We start from the raw sequence: 10732 nt of genomic DNA, 5'->3' as shown, positions 1-10732 counted from the left end.
AAGTAGCCTCTGAAAAAGGAGGAGAACGTTAAGAGCATTTCTATTTAGTGCCTCAAAGGTCATTCTTGGTCTGTTTCACACTGTGATCTACTCCTACTTACTCTTTCTGAGGATGTGGAAGTCAGCTGATTCCACTATCTGCTCGTTCTCACGGTACCACAGAATCTGCAGTGGTGGCGTTCCACGAATACGGCACTCCAGAACCACCAGCTGACCCTTGACCGTGCTGATGCATTGGAGACACTGGACACAGGAGAGAAGTGGATGAAAGCTAATTACTGTTGACACCCACATGCCATCACCACCGAGCTCCTCCAATCTCAACCACTCTCCTCATCTCAGCCCTACGCTCATACAGTGGGTACCCAGCTGTTAGTCATTTAATAGACACTCTTATCCAGACTTACTGTAGTGAGTGCATACATTTTCATACTTTTTCATAGCTGTTTAGGGAACAATCGTTAACAAACTGACAAGAAGAATGCTTTTGACAAATTTTTTGACTTCTGACAGCAATTAAGACAATGGTCTTTGTCATCTTTTGACTGAAAAGCTATGTCATATTCAGATAACTGCCTAGGACATCATAAGGAACTAGAGTAGGTGTAAATCCATTTGAATGGCAAGGATTAGGCCACTGGACACACTGATATAAGGAGGAAGGATCCTTCATGAAATGGATATAGTGCCAACCCAACCTAAACCTTCAGTTCCATATTCAGTCACCAGATGGGGGTAAAGATGTATCCTGTATTAATTTACCTCGACAATAGTTGTGGCCACGCCACCACCTCCTGAATACTGTCTGGGGTAGGATGGACTCTGTGTCTAGAAACAAGATGGAACAACAATCAGTAGATACCAAAATACAAAGTAGCACTGTCAATATACTGTCTGTCTGGGGTACATGACATCATCAATATTGATCAGGAGCAGTTGAAGCTGTTGAGTGTGTATATCGTGTGACGAGCTTGGTGAGTATGTGGAATGTGTGTGTCAGGTACCCTCTGGGGGCTGATGCAGAGGGGCTGCACCAGGCTGGCGTGTCTCTGCTGCTGGACCACAGTGGAGGAAGAGGATGAGGAAGAGGAGATTGCTTTGGAGGAGCTGGAGATGGTCAGAGACATGGTACTGGTCTTCTTCTGGATGCTACACACACACACACACACACACACACACACACAGAGAGACCCCAAGACGGTATGCAATCACACAGTTGTCCCCATGTCATTCCAATGTCTCAATATCTTACGGAAAATGATGTACTGGTTTTCATTGAAAATGTTTCATTCTAGTCATTCATGTCCTTTCAACCTACTGTGTCATGTTTCAGGCCTTCCCAGGGGGAGTGTCACTGTGTCCAATAGCTGCTGATTTCTGTACAGAGGGAAGGGAGAATGAGCATGAGCTGCAGATGCTTATACCTCCCCTGCCCAGTAATGTGAAATACATAGATTAGGGCCTAGTGAATGTATTTCAATTGACTGATTTCCTTATATGAACTGTAACTCAGCAAAATCTTTGAAATTGTTGCATGTTGCATTTAATTTTATAAAAACACCCCCTATGTGACCTTACAAATGAAACATCCAAGGACACTGTACCTTGAGGTCCTGTCTTAATGTGACATGCCAAGTTTAACTGCCTGTGTGTGTGTTGTGTCAAAAGCCAACGACTGAGTGATCATCATGGAGTGTGTAAAGGTTACATAACAATCTATCCATCTGAAGGATCATGTTGTTTGACTCAGAAAGGCATTGTTCATCTCCTTTAATCTCCCACAATCACCGTGCTGATGGATACTGGCATGAGCCTCTGTCTATTTATACAGAAAGGGGATCCCATTGGCCCACAGAGGGAGCTCAGCTTGGGGCCAAGACTCTACAACAATGTAAATAATGTGCTGTTGACTGAACCAGAAATATGGTACTGCAGGTTATTCCTGTGGAAGACAGACAAAATCCATGCAATAGTTTATTCTGGTCTTCATTAGAATTAGTTACAAAGACAGAAAACCATTCTATTTGATGGGATTTCATATAACTGTATCTATCTATCTGGAGATGCATCAGTGTTTGCCAGGAGATGCGTCAGTGTTTGCCAGGAGATGCACCAGTGTTTGCCAGGAGATGCATCAGTGTTTGCCAGGAGATGCATCAGTGTTTGCCAGGAGATGCACCAGTGTTTGCCAGGAGATGCATCAGTGTTTGCCAGGAGATGCATCAGTGTTTGCCAGGAGATGCACCAGTGTTTGCCAGGAGATGCACCAGTGTTTGCCAGGAGATGCGTCAGTGTTTGCCAGGAGATGCGTCAGTGTTTGCCAGGAGATGCGTCAGTGTTTGCCAGGAGATGCGTCAGTGTTTGCCAGGAGATGCACCAGTGTTTGCCAGGAGATGCATCAGTGTTTGCCAGGAGATGCATCAGTGTTTGCCAGGAGATGCATCAGTGTTTGCCAGGAGATGCATCAGTGTTTGCCAGGAGATGCACCAGTGTTTGCCAGGAGATGCACCAGTGTTTGCCAGGAGATGCGTCAGTGTTTGCCAGGAGATGCGTCAGTGTTTGCCAGGAGATGCGTCAGTGTTTGCCAGGAGATGCGTCAGTGTTTGCCAGGAGATGCGTCAGTGTTTGCCAGGAGATGCGTCAGTGTTTGCCAGGAGATGCGTCAGTGTTTGCCAGCATCTCAAACTCCCCCGCCCACACAATACAACAGCATTAGGGGAAGGTTCAACACTCCATCAGAGTAGCAACATGAGACTTCTAAATGCTTCACATGAAAACAACAACACATCACACTGCTAAGAGGAGGACAAGCATCACACAAAAAACACACCTTTTTTTATTTTTCAAAATCAAATCAAATCAAATTTTATTTATCACATACACTTGGTTTGCAGATGTTAATGCGAGTGTAGCGAAATGCTTGTGCTTCTAGTTCCGACAATGCAGTAATAACCAACGAGTAATCTAACCTAACAATTCCACAACTACTACCTTATACACACAAGTGTAAAGGGATAAAGAATAAGTACATAAAGATATATAAATGAGTGATGGTACAGAACAGCATAGGCAAGATGCAGTAGATAGTATTGAGTACAGTATATACATATGAGATGAGTAATGTAGGGTATGTAAACAAAGTGGCATAGTTTAAAGTGGCTAGTGATACGTGTATTACATAAATATGCAGTAGATGATATAGATTACAGTATATACATATACATATGAGATGAGTAATGTAGGGTATGTGAACATTATATTAAGTGGCATTGTTTAAAGTGGCTAGTGATACGTGTATTACATAAATATGCAGTAGATGATATAGATTACAGTATATACATATACATATGAGATGAGTAATGTAGGTTATGTAAACATTATATTAAGTGGCATTGTTTAAAGTGGCTAGTGATACGTGTATTACATAAATATGCAGTAGATGATATAGATTACAGTATATACATATACATATGAGATGAGTAATGTAGGTTATGTAAACATTATATTAAGTGGCATTGTTTAAAGTGGCTAGTGATACGTGTATTACATAAATATGCAGTAGATGATATAGATTACAGTATATACATATACATATGAGATGAATAATGTAGGGTAAGTAACATTATATAAGGTAGCATTGTTTAAAGTGGCTAGTGATACATTTTTACATCAATTTCCATCCATTTCCATTATTAAAGTGGCTGGAGTTGAGTCAGTATGTTGGCAGCAGCTGCTCAATGTTAGTGGTGGCTGTTTAACAGTCTGATGGCCTTGAGATAGAAGCTGTTTTTCAGTCTCTCGGTCCCTGCTTTGATGCACCTGTACTGACCTCACCTTCTGGATGATAGCGGGGTGAACAGGCAGGGGCTCGGATGGTTGTTGTCCTTGATGATCTTTATGGCCTTCCTGTGACATCGGGTGGTTGTTGTCCTTGATGATCTTTATGGCCTTCCTGTGACATCGTGCACTTCTTCTTCCTGGCCAAGCACGGAGACATTTACTGATTGTACCAGATCACATTTGACCAGGACAAGCAGATAGGCTAACGAGAAAAGCCTCCACCATGTCACAGAGTTGGGAGGAAAATGGACATGTGCATGAGGTAACCCCAACACTCCAGAGAGATGGGGTTGTTAGTGTGAGTGGCATATGACCCTTAAAACAGAGGCATTTAACGACAGACAGACTGGATCTCATGATAGGATTGTCGTCAGGAGGGAAACCCGTACGGTCGTCAGGGAGACACCTTCTTCTGAACACCCAGTCAGGTGATCTGATGATTCGTCTCTTCAACATATCAGATATGTGACATCTAACAAGTGGGCTTGTTTCAGACATGTAAACCTTTCCATATGACACTGCTTTCACCCAGACCAGAATGGTGCATGGTATTCACAGTGTGCCCTGCATGAGATCCGGTGACTGGGCCTCCACCACCTATCGATGCCCTGGACCTGGAGGACTGGAGGGATTTAGCTACTAGCTAGAATGGAGCATTAGGACGAGAGGAAACCTGAGCTAAGTCACAGTCTAAATTTGTTTAGCCTTCTGTGAGTTGGATTTAGAAACACATGGCGTAAGATAAATCTTCCCTGCTCCTGGTCTGGAATGTCCACTGGAGACAAAGTGCTGTCCCAAATCCATAGTGGGCTTAATTCGCATATTCACACTAGTCGTCCCTTCGCTTGCTCCCCTCGCATTGTCCTCTTATTAAACGAAGCATCTAAAGACATTCCATCTCCTCTGTCCGGCAGTCGTCGCCATAAGAAACAACAATCCCATATTTTTGAGAGGCAAAGGTAAAGGAGGGAACATGAATGTAGAGGCCTTTTCCTCTATACATTACCAGGAGAGGCAGGGCATTGGACAGCTTTGGAGTATTTAGAGGCATCACGTAAACAAGTACTGTCTCAATAGACATGCAAGCCCTCTGAAACTACAGGTACATACTCGATACCATCTACTGTATTCTGCCTATGCTGCTCTGTACCATCACTCATTCATATATCCTTATGTACATATTCTTTATCCCCTTACACTGTGTATAAGACAGTAGTTTTGGAATTGTTAGTTAGATTACTTGTTGGTTATTACTGCATTGTCAGAACTAGAAGCACAAGCATTTCGCTTCACTCGCATTAACATCTGCTAACCATGTGTATGTGACAAATAAAATTTGATTTGATTTGATTGATTTGATTTGATTTACATGAAATGGCCTTCTCTTTGCTAAGGTCTTATTTAAGCTGTATATAGTACCATTAACATTCAGCCACTTTCTCATCACATATAGAACATTGTGAAGGTCTAACACAGCATGTTCCTTGAATGTAGCATTCCTTTAGTTTGCTTTATCTGTCTTCCACAGTTGTCTGCCTCCTCTAGGAGCTTTCTGATTGTACCGCAGCTGGCTCTTTAATACACTCAGATCAATGTCCAGTCATGGAGTACATTCCATCCCAACCATCACAACACAACTCAGTAATGATACCACAGGCAGCTACTGTCCAGCAGGAGTTCATATACCAGGAAGGATTCTGGAATCCTGTCCCCGTAATTATTTAGAGGAATTTCCTGACAAAATGTCAAAAACATAAAACAATTAGAGAGTGGACATCCACCATAATTTGCTAATAAATTCATTAAAATCCTACAATGTGATTTGCTGGATTTTTTTCTAATTTTGTCTGTCATAGTTGAAGTGTACCTATGATGAAAATTACAGGCCTCTCTCGTCTTTTTAAGTGGGAAAACTTGCACAATTGGTGGCTGACTAAATACTTTTTTGCCCCACTGTATATTATTGTTATATGTATGGTTATTTTGACCTTTGATTATTGTTGTTAATGTTGTCCCGTTGACCAACTGCTATAACTGATATTGTCCACTGTGCCTCAGTTGGTAGAGCATGGCACTTGCAATGCCAGGGTTGTGGGTTAGATTCCCATGGAGGACTAGTATGAAAATGTATGCACTCACGACTTAAGTTGCTCTGTATGCACTCACGATGTAAGTTGCTCTGGATATGAGTGTTTGCTAAACAATTGTGGACTATAATTGAATATTTGTTGACTGTGTTCTAATCATCAAGCCATTACACAAGTCAATACGTCTTGGAATTGTCTCGGGGACTGATTTAGAGGGAGAACCACAGGATCCCTGGGGGACAATCAGAGCTTTCAGTTTGCAGAGTGCATTGCAGAAGCATGTTTGGCCTGGCCAAATGTCCCTTCCATTACCCACACCACCACCCTGGAATGCCAACCCACTGGGCACAAACTGGTTTTGTCAATGTATTGTGATGTGGAAAATACATTGGATTTGAAGAAAGTCACTGTTGTTTTCAGGGTGAAATGTCAATGTCATTATGGTAACCAAATTTCGAACCTTGTATAAAATATGTTGAATTTGTACCTTGAAATCAACGTCAGATCTTCAACATTATATCCACTATCAGAAAAAAATGTCTGGGCAGAACCTCCTACTGGAGAATTTATCTATCTACAGTATACCTTTGGTCTCCCATCCAGGCTTGTAACCAAGCCAGCCCTGCATAGCTATAATAGTTGTTACTGACTATTATCAATTGTGAGAATTTTTGCAGAGAAATCTCACTGCTGCTATCAAAGTCATTTGAAATGGAAGGTTTAACAGAGCAAATTAAATGGAACCAAACTTTAACAGTCATATATCATCAATGAGGCTATTTAGGACTATATAGCATTTGTAAAGTCATCAATAGCTATTGTTTCAATACACCCCAGGATTCAACTAAAAATAGACAACATTTGTGGACTATAATAAAGGCCTAGGGGTTCAAGCTCTGGTTGATTTCAAATTGAATGATATTTAGTGATATGGAATTGTGCTTGGTTGTCAACACAAGCAAATATCAACATTTGAAGATGTATCTTCTGCTTTGATAGTTCCATCTGTGCCACTGACATAGTCTGGCTTTAATTCCAGTTTATCTCTGGCTGGGCAACTCAATGACATTCAGAGACTGTTGTCTTGGCTGTGTACTTAGGGTCGCTGTCCTGTTGGAAGGTGAACCTTTGGCCCAGTCTGAGGTCTTGAGCGCTCTGGATCAGGTTTTCATCAAGGATCTCTCTGTACTTTGCTCTGTTCATCTTTTGCTCATCCTGACTAGTCTCCCAGTCCCTGCTGCTGAAAAACATCCCCAAAGCACCATCCCCATGCTTTACAGTAGGGATGGTGGCAGGTTTGCTCCAGACATGACCCTTGGCATTCAGGCCAAAGAGATTCATCTTGGTTTCATCAGACCAGAGAATCTTGTTTCTCATGGTCTGAGAGTCCTTTAGGTGCCTTTTAGCAAACTCTAAGCGGGCTGTCATGTGCCTTTTACTGAGGAGTGGCTTCCGTCTGGCCACTCTACCATAAATTGGCGGAGTGCTGCAGCGATGTTTGTCCTTCTGGAAGGTTCTACTATCTCCCCAGAGGAACTCTGGAGCTCTGTCAGAGTGACCATCGGGTTCTTGATCACCTCCCTGACCAAGGCCCTTCCCCCGATTGCTCAGTTTGATCGGGCGGCCAGCTCTAGGAAGAGTCTTTGTGGTTCCAAACTTAACTGCAGACTATTTTTGGTGCCCTTACCCAGATCTGTGCCTCGACACAATCCTGTCTTGGAGCTCCACGGACAATTTCGTCGACCTCATGGCTTGGTTTTTGCTCTGACATGCACTGTCAACTGTGGGACCTATTATATACAGGTGTGTGTCTTTCCAAATCATGTCCAATTAATTGAATTTACCACAGGTGGACTCCAATGAAGTTGTAGAAACATCTCAAGGATGATTCATGGAAACAGGATGCACCTGAGCTACACTTCGAGACTCAAAGCAAAGGGTCTGAATACTTATGTAAATAAGTCATTTCTCTTTTTATTTTTTTTATAAATGTGCAAAAATTTCAAGAAACCATTTTTTTTTGCTTTTTCATTATGGGGTATTGTGTGTAGATTTATGAGGATTTTATTTATTTAATCAATTGTAGAATAAGGCTGTAATGTAACAATACCTTCCAAATGCACTGTAGATCTGTCATTATCACTGAAAGCAAGTCTAAGAAGCGGTAGATCTGTTCTATGTGACCTATTTCTATGCCTCCCATACTTAAGGTTTGTTTTTTGGATCTTCTACTTTTGGTTTTGTTATGGAAAATATATTTCACAGCGGTTTAGATGGTACAATGATTCTCTACACTATACTAGCTTATTTTGTCACATAAACTGAACTATTAGAATTGTAGCAAACAGGAAATGGTGGAGGGATTTCTGTATAGTGCAACTTCAACTTAGATTTTTGGTTAAGATCGAGACGTGAATCCAACATATCAATTACTAATTTGTAGACAAACTGGAATTAAAGCCAGACTAAGGCCTAGATTTAATCAGATTTAATCAGATCAAGCAGATGTTTTGGTGGTGTCGGAGGTGGAACTGCGATGGAGCCATAAAATCGCTGCTCTTGCAATCATTGTCATGAAGCCAGACCCGCCCCGTTCAGAGTGGGAAAATGTAGGCTATATAGAAATAATAATAATAATATAATAAGAATTATGCTCAAATTGAAAAATCCTTAAACTAAATAATGATGATTTCTATCATCTTAATTGAGGTGTAGATTACATCTCACATTCCAGTGTTCAAACTTGTAAACAAGGCTGCATGGGATTTCTGTGACTCTCTGCAGCCAATGTCTGATTTAGGTATAATGACAACACTCACTTTTGGATTTGACAGCTCTAACGCAGTTTCACCCCCGACTCTGCCAAAACAACCGCTTTGTGGATGTTGGCTAAAGTGGATCTGATTTAATAGAGCCCTAAATCAGTGGTACAGATGGAACTATCCAAGCAGAAGATAAATGTCCTTCAAATGTTGATATTTGGTTGCATTGACTACCAAACACAATTCAATATCACTTTTGAAATACAATAAAAAACCTAATGACTTGTTGACAAGTTAATAAATCTTATGTTGGATTTGCATCTCCAACTCAATCCAAAAATAAAAGTTAAAGAAGAGGATTAAGTCAGTGGCTCAGATGTAACGATTCAAGCAGTAGATCTCCTTTGAATGTTGATATTTGGTTGCAATGTCAACCAAACACAATATATTAATTTTGTAGCAGTAAATAGCCTAAAGTTAAGGCTATCTTACAAACTAATGTAACATTCAACCTTAAAATGAGTAACACATTCATGGCCACATTTTGAGGTTACTTTAACTATAAATGTCTTCTTACTGTATGTAATCATGGAAAGCGTGTATGTTAAAGATAGCATGCAAAGGTCACAGGTCTGTGGAGATCGTCAAAATTGCTGTAATAATCTGTGCAGAATCTCAAAGGGCATTGATCACTTGCACCATGTACTTTTAATGTAATCTCAACTGCATTCCAGGTAATTTGGTTCTGCTATTAGATGAAATACAGTGATAACACAATCTGTTGTATAAATAAACAAAATATCTGACATTGTATTCCCATTTGAACTGTGCTTTTAATTGGTTTAAAGCGCAGTGATAGACATTTAGGTGACAACTAAACTAAAAATCTGACATTGTTTTTCAATTGGAATTTGGTTGTGCGTTTAGATGTTTGAAAGCATAGATAACCACAATAGAAATTCAACACATTTTTGGCTGCCTTTTTGAGTTAGAAAATATAGATTGTAATCTCATTGATCAACATCTCAACCAGATATGACCCAATTATCCACGTTGAAATGACGTGATGTGCCCAGTGGGAAGCTGCCTCACCCGCTGCACACTATATAATTGACACACGTTTCCAGTTCCACAGTTAAATCCCAGTGAATGCAACAGATTTTTCACGACACAACTTTGTGATTTGCTGCCATGTTGTACTGTTTGATCACTAAGATAAGCTGTCAAGTCATTCAAAGTTGACATGACTACTAGGTTAAAATCTCTATTTGATGTTGGTTAGAGACAGATAGCTTCACAGCTTTATGTATAGTCAACAGGTGAACACAAACCAGAGCATATTTTGAGTAAAGATCTAGTGACACAAGCTGTACTAACATCTGACCCTTTGACCACACAACTAATGGTTCCTCTGGGGGAAATAAAAAGTCCCACACCATGCAGAGAGACCTTACCAGTGAACCACTCTGTAGCTACTAGTCTAATGGGTGATGATGACTGTACCATGTGAGAGGCAGAAACAGACAGACGGACGGACGGCGCTCTCTGGTCCTCCCCCTTATACTCTCTTTTCCCTGCTCACCAAGGGTGCACAGAGGAGGGTCCTTCTCTGAGCACTACTCAACTGTAATCGACAAATGGGTTTGGCTCCAGTAGGGGGGTGGTTTGTGGTGGTGGGGGTTTGGGGGGTGTCAGAGGGACTGTTAGGTGTGGGGAGGTGGCCATGGCAGTGGCTGGGACTGAGAGCCACCGGCTCCACCGTAGCAGCGTCTGACTGAGCCTGAGGAGGGAATACGTTGAGGAAGTGAGCTAGGTCTCGTCTCAGGTTACCTCCCTTCCATCTGACACGGCTGACTCCACAGTTTACCAGCAAACTAAACTCTAATCCGCAAATACAGTCCAGCCACTAGCCAGAGAGCTGCCCAAACCATGGATATATAACACTGCTTTATAGCTATGGCCCAAACACTGTGAATGCTCCAGATATGGAATACTGTTAGCATGTACAAATCAAATGTTGATATTACTTAGAAGTGATTGCAA

The sequence above is a fragment of the Oncorhynchus clarkii genome, chromosome 31 (genome assembly GCF_045791955.1).
Source record: "Oncorhynchus clarkii lewisi isolate Uvic-CL-2024 chromosome 31, UVic_Ocla_1.0, whole genome shotgun sequence".
In the NCBI taxonomy this organism is placed as follows: Eukaryota; Metazoa; Chordata; class Actinopteri; order Salmoniformes; family Salmonidae; genus Oncorhynchus; species Oncorhynchus clarkii.
Note: the sequence above shows the minus strand (reverse complement) of the source record.